This window comes from Equus quagga, chromosome 4 (genome assembly GCF_021613505.1).
Source record: "Equus quagga isolate Etosha38 chromosome 4, UCLA_HA_Equagga_1.0, whole genome shotgun sequence".
In the NCBI taxonomy this organism is placed as follows: Eukaryota; Metazoa; Chordata; class Mammalia; order Perissodactyla; family Equidae; genus Equus; species Equus quagga.
The window spans coordinates 6356641-6366227 of record NC_060270.1 but is presented as its reverse complement, the minus strand read 5'-3'; the positions used below and the strand labels follow the sequence as shown (position 1 = coordinate 6366227).

Genomic DNA, 9587 nt, shown 5'->3' with positions numbered 1-9587 from the left:
TCACTTCTAGCGAATGACCTTGCTTCCTATTTTACCATAAAGGCTAAAGCCATCCTAAAGATTCCTCATCTATCTCATCTATCATTTAATCTCTACCACTTGGTCCTAGACTCATCCTCACATTTAAATCATAACTAGTCTTCCTGTCTTCAGTTTTCCCCACCTCTGCCACTCCAATTTTCTTTTCTTTTTTTTTTTTAAAGATTTTATTTTCCCTTTTTTCTCCCCAAAGTCCCCCAGTACATAGTTGTGCATTTTTAGTTGTGGGTCCTTCTAGTTGTGGCATGTGGGATGCCGCCTCAGCATGGCCTGATGAGTGGTGCCATTCCGCGCCCAGGATCCGAACCAGTGAAACCCTGGGCCGCCAAAGTGGAGCGTGTGAACTTAACCACTCAGCCACCAGGCCAATCCCTGCAATTTTCTATTTCAACCTGATCTACTTTCCCAAATCCCAATTTCCATTATGGCCATCCTCTGCTCAAAAGAATCCTTCAAAGAATCCACAGGTCTCTCAGCAGGGCCCTCTAAAATCTGACCCTGGCCATGTCCAACGTAAATGTTACCAACCCAGATCGTTCCCTTGTATACTCTATAATCTACAAATATCGTCTTCTCTTCTGTCGTACTCCAAGACTCCTAGAAAACAGAAATGGAGGCAAAGATTACAGGGCATTACTTTACTTAGGGAGGTGCAATCCCAGGATGAGAGTGAAAGAAAAGGAAAGTGAGCGAGGGAAAGGTAGCAGGCCCTGTGAGAGAAACGCAACCACAGTGGCCTCGACATCACAGTGAGCTGGAAGAGTCTCAGCTGGTCACTTGACAGGTCTCCTGCTCAGCTACGCAGGGTGTCTGCAGACAGGCTTGTCAGAGAAACTGTGTCTCAGATGAGTCCGACAGAGGGAGAAAGGGAAAGAGTACTGTCTGTCCAGATCCTTTCCAGCTCCTGTTGTTCTCGGGCCAACTCCCCCACGCTTCTGGGATGCATCTCCTGGACTCTTTGGAAGCTGCTTAGGAAGCCAGAGCCCATGCTTAATGGTGTGATACTTCATACAAGTCTCAAACGGGTGGGAGGAGCCAGAGACTCCAGGCCTGGAGCTGGCCGGTCTCAGATTGTAGAACCTCATAGACTACAGATTCCATCAGGCTCAGCAGCTGAGGTGGAGCAGACCGATGGAAGAGGCGAAGGTCCTAGAACCAGACGAGACCAAGAGAATCTGCAGAGGTGTATAAGATGAGCTCACTATGCTGTCTTCCCTCCTAGCCAAAGCCAGCCCTTCCATAAAGTTTACCCACTGATCGTTCAGTTCCCTGAATTCCTTGTTTGGGTGCTTGCTTCCATACCGCCAGGTTGTGAAGGTTGTTCAAAGGTGGTACATGTGAGTGTGTGTGTGGTGTGTGTGAGTGTGTGTGTTTCATCTCCTCCATTAAATTTTAAGCTCATTAATGGCAGGTACCATGCCTGTATTTCCATGGATCCTCATCTCAACTGGCACAGTGTGGGTGCATAACTGGGATCCCATCAGTAGCTGTTTAATGAGTGAAAGAGCCCAACAGCCCGGAGAAGAGCAGATCTGGGGTCCCTGTCGCCTAAGCGAACACAAGAACAGCCTCTTTTCTTTTGGCTTCACAGAAATAGTTTGAGCTTTGGAAGAAACCCTAATGGACACCTAAGTCATTCACTTATTGCACCCTGTGCTCTCAAGGAATTTCCTGCACAGTGAAAAGTTTAAACGCCGTAGGTTCAAAGCTACTCAGAAACAATTGACTCATTAAAAACAAGAAAAGAAAAAGAAAAGACAAATGAACTGTTTTCCTCTCCAACAGGAAGTTAGCTAAAAATTAGATCACAAGTTCATCATTTAAATATTTTCTCTTTTTTGTGAATACCAATTCAAATTCAAAACCATGCAACATGGTGAAATGGTTAAGACCATAGACTCGGGAGCCAGAGTCCCTGGCTCAAACCCCAGCCCTGCCACGTAGTAGCCCTGTGAACTTGGGAGAGTTACTTACCTTCTCTGCCCCCATGATTTCCTCATAGATAAAACGAGGACAGTAAGAGCACCTACCCCAAAGGATTTCTGTGCACATTAAGTGAGTAGGTGTCTGTAATGCCTGACGAACAGTGCCTGAGACATGGCAGCCGTGTACAAGTCTTTGCTTAACAAATACATGAGGTTATGGGGCTTGGAAAGGGAAGATAGAAAGCAGCAAAATTACATAGTGCTAAGAGACACAAGGAATTTTAGGGACCAGCTATTCCAACTTTCTCTTTTCATACCTTCCTTGAGAGCTCTAACTTTAAGCATTACTGCAAATCCCCTCCCCTACAAGACTACAGTCCTCGATTTGCATATAAATCACCACGTTCTGGTTGGTTGAATAAGTGACTGTAAACTCCTTAAGGTCAGAGCCTATTACAGTAAACAGCACACTGCTGATCTATGGTGGGGAGGTTTTTAGTAAATATCTGAAGGGAAATGTATGAGGAGGAGGAATGAGAAAGACCAGCTGAAGTTAAAAGGTGACTGACGAGATAACATCTAGCCTACACTCCAAGAAAAGCATTGATTTCATTAATTGAAAATTATGTAGGTCCCACACAACCGGTTGTTTTTCTATTTCCCCATTCTTCTGTCACCTCAGCAGGTGTGGTTTATCGTTCTGGATTCATCTTGCCCATCCTATTTGCTCTGTTACCTCTGCTCTTCATTCTCTCTGTCCCTCAGACACTTAACCAGATCCTTACCATCTGTTTGGCTTCAGAGCTCTAGAGAGGGGACATGGGCCCAGGGCAAATGCCAAAAACACATCCCAGCTGTCAGCAACTCAGTTTTTGCTATTCCTACCCCAAGACCCAGAAGTTTCTCTTCCAAAGGAGGAGATATTATAGCTCGAGGTCACACCCTTGCCCCATTGCTACTCCGTAGTTCCTCCTTCTCCGATATGCCTCTCCACCACAGCCCTACTGTTAGCCACTTACAGATCCAAACGTAAAATTATAAATGTAACATGAAGGTCTTTCAGTGGGCCACTTTTACAAAAAGAGATTGTTTACTCATTTCAGATCAAGTTGACAATGATTGTGGCATTTAGACAGAACCAGACCCAGAAAAATGTCTTAGGCCCAAGTTTCACATATAGGCATTTTATTTCAGGCCCCCTCCAAGGTTTTCCTGGGACTTGAACTCCATCGGATTCTGTATCTTCCCCATCGTGACGAATTTCAACATTCCATTGTGTGGGGACTCGTACAATGTATTGGGGGAGGAAGGAATTATTCCCCCCCCCCCCCACCCCCAATGTGGCATTTGCCATGTCAAAGAAGGCTAATAAGGGGATGCCTTCCAGAGAAGGGCTTTGAACTAGGTCTCTGGGGTATGCACTGGTCATGAATTTACGGAGGAAGATGAGCAATAACTTTCCCAAGAAGAAGTGCATATCTCGTTGGGGAGCATTGTAGGGGTGACGAATTTTTAATATCTTGTTCACTGCACCGTATATTACTAGGATTTCCTTCTAAAGAACTTGTGATAACTTGGCCCCAAACCATAGGTCTGGCTCTTCGACCATTAGGTCTTCTGAAAATACAAAGAATAATAAAAGTTTAGAGTAGGAAGAAACCTTAAGGTAGCATAGTTTAATTCCCTTACTCATAGTAAGGAAACTTGGCCCAGAGAGGTGAAATGACATAGTCACAAAACCCATTAAAATCAGAACTAGGATTTGAATCCAGACCTCCTAATTATACTGATACTGGGCTCTGGTCCTATGATACATAGGAACAACAGTAATCTGAAAAATATAAACTATCAACACAACTCCTACTAAATAGCAGGAATGTTTATTTTTTATTAAAAATTATTTCCCATTTAATTCTAGTGTGTTCAACTCTTTTGGCAATCAGACAAGCCCCACGTGTGTCTGAGGTCAGAACACGGAACATTTCCCCTGCTTTTTCTCATCAGAACGAGGTCTGGCTTCCCCTTGCCCTGCCCTGCCCTCGGAGGACTGCTCTGCCTTAGCCAGACTCACCCTCTCTCTTTTGTGATGTACAATCAGAAAGAAACGGCATGGGAGATGTAACGTTAAGGATGGAGGGAAGATTTCTCCAGAGTTGGAGAAGTTCACAGGGTGCAAAGAAAGAGGGTGGGAAAGGAGAGGAGTCAGGAAGCCACGTCGCTCACATCACTCCAGGTGGTGCGTCCTCTTCCAGGACTGAAGAAATACAAACAAAGACTTGAGTTATTTTGGAATCACCTTTTGCCTGCTGGACTGTGGTTCATCCATCACGGCCTTGCTCAGGGGTAGAGCCACACGGGTAATTATGAGAGAAAAACAGTGTAGGTTGATTTTGAAATTTTTTTATATTTATACTTCATTTTTTTTTGACCTGCCTTTGCTTTTTGAGAAAATGCCCCTTTTTATTAGACACATAAAAGTTCTTGATCTTATAATAGCTTGTAGAAATCATTCTAGCGATATATAAAGAATCTTCAAAATATTCAGATCCCTTGATCCAATAACCCCACTTTTGAGATTTTCTAGGAAATTAAATCTTGCTAATTATGTAAAAAGCTTCAATTCATTTAGAGGTTTATATCAGAATTGTTTATAATGGTATAAAACCTGGAAACCAATTATATGTCTGACAATAGTGCGATAAAAAATTTCACAACCATTAAGAATCACACTGCGTAATACATGTATATATACAAAATGTAACAGCACTGGAAAAGCTTAAAATATAACGTTAAGTAAAAGGAGGGCATTCGGAACACAAGCACATGAACCCTGCCTGGCAGTTTGAGTAGGCTTGGTACGGAGCCTAACGGCCATATTTTTCACATGGGCTCCAAGGTGATTTTTGTCTGCATCAAGTCCAGGAATGTCACATATCCACATATGCGTATATAGTGATACAATTATGTAAATGAAAACTAACAAGCTGAGCAAAGACACAGCAGTGACTGACCACCCAAGAGGCCTCACCCCCCCCCCCCCCCCCCCCCCACCACACACACACATCTTCCTTTCCCACAGAACTCTGGTTCCTGTTTGTACTTCACCAACTGTGGTGATCCCATTCCTTCTTCCATGTAGATACTTTCCCAGTCTCCCTCACTACAAGAAGTGCTCATCTGACTCTGTTCTGGACAATGGGACATAAGAGAAATTCTTCTTGGGGCTTCTGAAAAAAGTGTGCTTTCTAATAAGAGACACGTATTCAAAGAGAGGTTGTTGGTGACATATCTCTTTCTTTACTGTCTTTGATGATGTTTGGAGCGATAGCAGCCATTTTGAAACCATGAGATGAATATACAAAGACTAAAAGCTCGTGTGAATCAGACTCGAGTACTCGTACTTTAGGAATAGATGGGGCAAGTAAGAGCTCCCCAGCTGAGAAAGCAGAGAGCGTCCTACTTTATGGACTTAATTATAAAATTTGATCACTCTGAATAGGTGGTTTAAAATGGTCTTTCAACCAACAGCAACATGTAATATGTGTAAGAGCGGATGTCCTCAGCATCCTTTGCAGATTTTACCCTTGAAGACTTAAGGAGGATATAGACATTCGCAATCAGCATGAGCCACTGCAATGTATGTATGATAGCGATGAAGTACATATGCTTGTCAGACTGGAGAAAATACTAGCAATATAGATACCAAAAGAAAAAAAAGCTTAATAACCAGAATATAAAAGAGCATATGTAAATTAACAAGGGACAAGCCATTTTCTTTAAATTGGCAAAGGATACAAATTGGCAATTCACAGAAGAGGAAAAAGAAATAATTATATTAACAATACTAACAATAGCTAACATTCAGTGAGCCATTAGTATAAGCACTTTGCAAGTTCAACCTCATGAAATCCTGTAACATCCCTGTGGAGGCACAGAGAGGGGAAGTAACTTGCTCTTGGTCAGTTGCATACAAAGAGTCACTTCTTGGAAGACCAAGAAGGCGTGAAAAAAATAGCAAATTTCTATGAGCTGTAGTGGGAAGGCAAGTTGCTCTCATATATTGCTAGAGAGAGGTAATTTGATAACACCTCCAGGCAGGGCAATTTGGTAATATCTGTCGAAATTACCAAATGCATGCATTTGACTCAGAAATGACACTTCAAAGAATTTATTGCATAAATTTTTTCTTATATGCATACAATACTCTATATACAAAGCTATGTATTGTCACAATTTTTAAATAAGGAAATATTGAAAACAAACTAAATCAGTAGATGACAGGTTAAATAACTTATAAGAAATCCATATAATGCAATACTATGCAATAGGAGCCTTAAAACGCACTCTTTCGGACCTGTACTGCGTACCACACTGATGCAACCATTAAAAGAAAAACAGGAGGCTTTTTATCTGCTAATCTGGAATAACCTCCCAGAAATACTAAGTTTTTAAAAAAGCAAGATAGAAATAAGTCTGTATAGTATGCTACAATCTGTTTTTGAGGAACGGGGGATAAAGACTTGCAGGAGCACAGAATCCCTCTGGACAGCCACACGAAGAACTGGTCAGACTGATGGCCTCCAGGAAGAGCTGCATGAGGAAGACACAGAGGGAGATGAGAGACCTCACTTTTTTTAATCTTTTGAATTTTTTAATGTGTATATATATTACTTGTTCAGAAAATACAAATTTTTGAAATAAAATGAAGACAGCTGCAAAACACATGGAATGTGAGCTCTATTGATATTTAAAAAGCAGATATTATTTCACTGTGTATATATCCCTGTGCATATGTGCACAGAAAAGGGTTCAATGGTATTCACACAGGGGGTTGGAACAGGAGAAAGAGGACTTTAATCTTTTTACTCTTTACAGTTTGATGTTATATAAATTTTTATGGAGAATACACACACACATATATATATATACCAACACATAATACACATATATATTCATGTATTCTTTTACAAGAAGTGAAAAAATATTCTTTTTTGAAACAGTAGATGGGAATAAGATGTCCTGGCTTCTCGTTCCTGTTCTCCTAATTAATCTTAGGCAAATCACTTAACCTTCCAGGGCCTCGATTCCCTCATCTAAAAAGGGGGAGGGGTGCACTCGGCGATACCTAAAGTCATTTCAGCTTGATAGTCCAAGAATTGAACCTATTGACCCCTAACCCAGTAAAATGGTAAATGAGCTATTAGCCAATCATTGAGATATTAAGCAAGAGCATGACACGCTACTACTTTAAAGGGTAACTATGTTTTAAGAAAACTCTTGAAAAATCTCTTAGACTCAAAAGAATGAGCCTCTAATGGTAAATTTCAAGTGTAGAGAAACCCTTCCTGAAGTCACTCCAACCCCTGGTTGGTCATAAAGCTGGTCTTGGCTATCCCCTAAGATACTGCTGTGTGACCACATAAAATAAGGCACATAACCTTCACAGCTCTAAACACATGAATCAAATGGTCCTCCCAGCTTTCCAGAACATCAGACAACAGCAGGCTCCTTCTCTTGTTTCTTCTTCTAGCTTTTAACTTAATTTTTACTTTTCTTGACCAAGGCTGTTATGAATTTTTCTCCCTAAAGACAGGGAATGTATATAATTTCAGCTCTTTCAACCATGGGTTTTAAACTCTGTCCTACATGAAAACTAGTTTAGCTTATGCTGTAAGTGTATTTTTACTCAAATATGGAAAGAATGTAGACCAATGTGATTTGAAAAGTAAGCTAAGCAGATATTTTTTTTTAATACCAAGTGGTTCATGGGTCAGAGTTGAAGAATAGTAGAAAAGAAGATGAGTTCACATCAAATGAGGACTTAGGAACCTTTCTAAGTCTCAAAGCATCTTTTCTCCAGCACCACCATGACAGTAGACTTAAGGAAAAGGATAGCTCAAGTCAGAAAAAAATGCAATAAAGTCTTGATCCAAAAAGTTGCATAAGACGTTTGTCTGGGTTCTAGTCCTACAGGAGCTGACTCTCCTATGTATGGATGGCAAAAGCTGCCTAGAAGGATTGTAGCAGAGTGCTAGTTCCAGCACTGACAGTCCTGCTGCATGTATGATATAACAAAACAGAAGATTCTGAGTTCATAACCCAATTCGTGCTCTTATTCAGTTTGGTTTCCCCTTCTCTGATCACATAGTTACTTAAGAGAGGTCAAAGCGAGATGAAAAGAATCCTAGACTAGGAATTTAGACACCTGAATTTAGTCCGAGCTCTGCCACGAACTGTGTACATCACTTCCCGTCTCTAAGTCTGTACTGGACATAATGATTCATAAAATCCCTTCAAACCCTCTTCCCAAACAGGCGCAACATCTGGATCCACTGTCATTAACTTTGTTCTACAGCCAGAAAAATCAAGACAAGTACTACAACCAACTCATTCCAGAAACTTACAGATGGAAAGACTCCTTGGCTGGAGCCCCGCTCTTCAGAGGCACCCCACACCTAGCACAGGAGAATCACAGGAAGAGTCAAAGCTTCTCTATCTTTTGCCAAGAACAGGAAGTTCCCATACGTGTGGGAGCCAACTGAGTTTATGGTTTTGGCAGTCAGCACAACCTCCTGGTTCCAAATAGACACACAGGGATGTCCTAATTGATGTCACTGCCCAGCACCTGGGGACAGAAATTGTTCAAGCTCCACCTATGAAAACAGGAGTCTTATCTAGGTCATCCTGTTTGCTGTAGTCATTGGGGCATCATCCGAGTCCGACAACTAGATCCAGGACCAAGTCCAGAGTTGAGAAAGTAGTAGCCATTTGGTTCAGACACCACATCCAAATCAATTGCTTTGAAATCTTGAAAAGGGGTAGTCTAAAAGGGTGGATTGTCTGCACACATTTTAGACTAAGAAATCCATTCAGCCTTTCAGAAGACAAGGTAAGAATCATAAATCATTGTTTAGTTTAACATGAAACATCTGTAATGTGAGGAGTTTCACCTAACTCAATAGTTTGAGTTTTTGAAGAGAGAGTCTGGGAGCCTTCTGTGCTACATATACATATAACTTTTTATTGAGATATAATTCATATATCATAAAAATTTGCACTTTCATAAGTATGCGTACAATTCAGTGGTTTCTAATATACTTAAAGGGTTGTACAACTATCACTATTATCTAATTTCAGAGCATTTTCATCACCCAAAAAAGAAACCCCACGCCTATTAGCAAGCGCTTCCCATTGTCCCCTCCCCTCAGCCCCTGGTAACCACTAATCTATTTCCTGTCTATGGATTTGCCTGTTCTGGACATTATATACAAATGGAGTCATACAACATGTGGTCTTTGTGTCTGGCTTCTTTCCGTGCTTCTTTCTTGCTCTGCAACACTAGACCACAGAATCTAATAAGAAAGGAGAAACCCATCTTAAAGACATCGCCTTTCTTTTCCAAAAGTTCCTAAATTACCATATGAAATACTTAGATTATAGAACTCATGGAACAAGACTCTGGTGTAGCCTATCTCCAGCCCGTAGGCAGGGACGCTTCTCAGACTTCCCAGGTTGATGAAACTCTGGCCTAAGTTTAAAGATCTCTCCTAAGACTGAGCGTGATATCATGGGAAACTCAAGAGCATCAGAGGCCTGTGAATCGAACCCCGGCACAGTCACTCA

General features: G+C 41.4%; 1 long non-coding RNA gene across 1 annotated transcript; it reads right to left on the bottom strand.

Annotated features, from left to right (window-relative positions):
• Positions 1-3152: 3152 nt before the first annotated feature.
• On the bottom strand, positions 3153-8504 carry LOC124238322 (uncharacterized). Its single transcript, XR_006888285.1, has 3 exons — positions 8369-8504; positions 4036-4218; positions 3153-3581 (listed from the first exon to the last, which is right to left on the bottom strand). It is a non-coding gene; the product is annotated as an uncharacterized LOC124238322 (long non-coding RNA).
• Positions 8505-9587: the final 1083 nt, after the last annotated feature.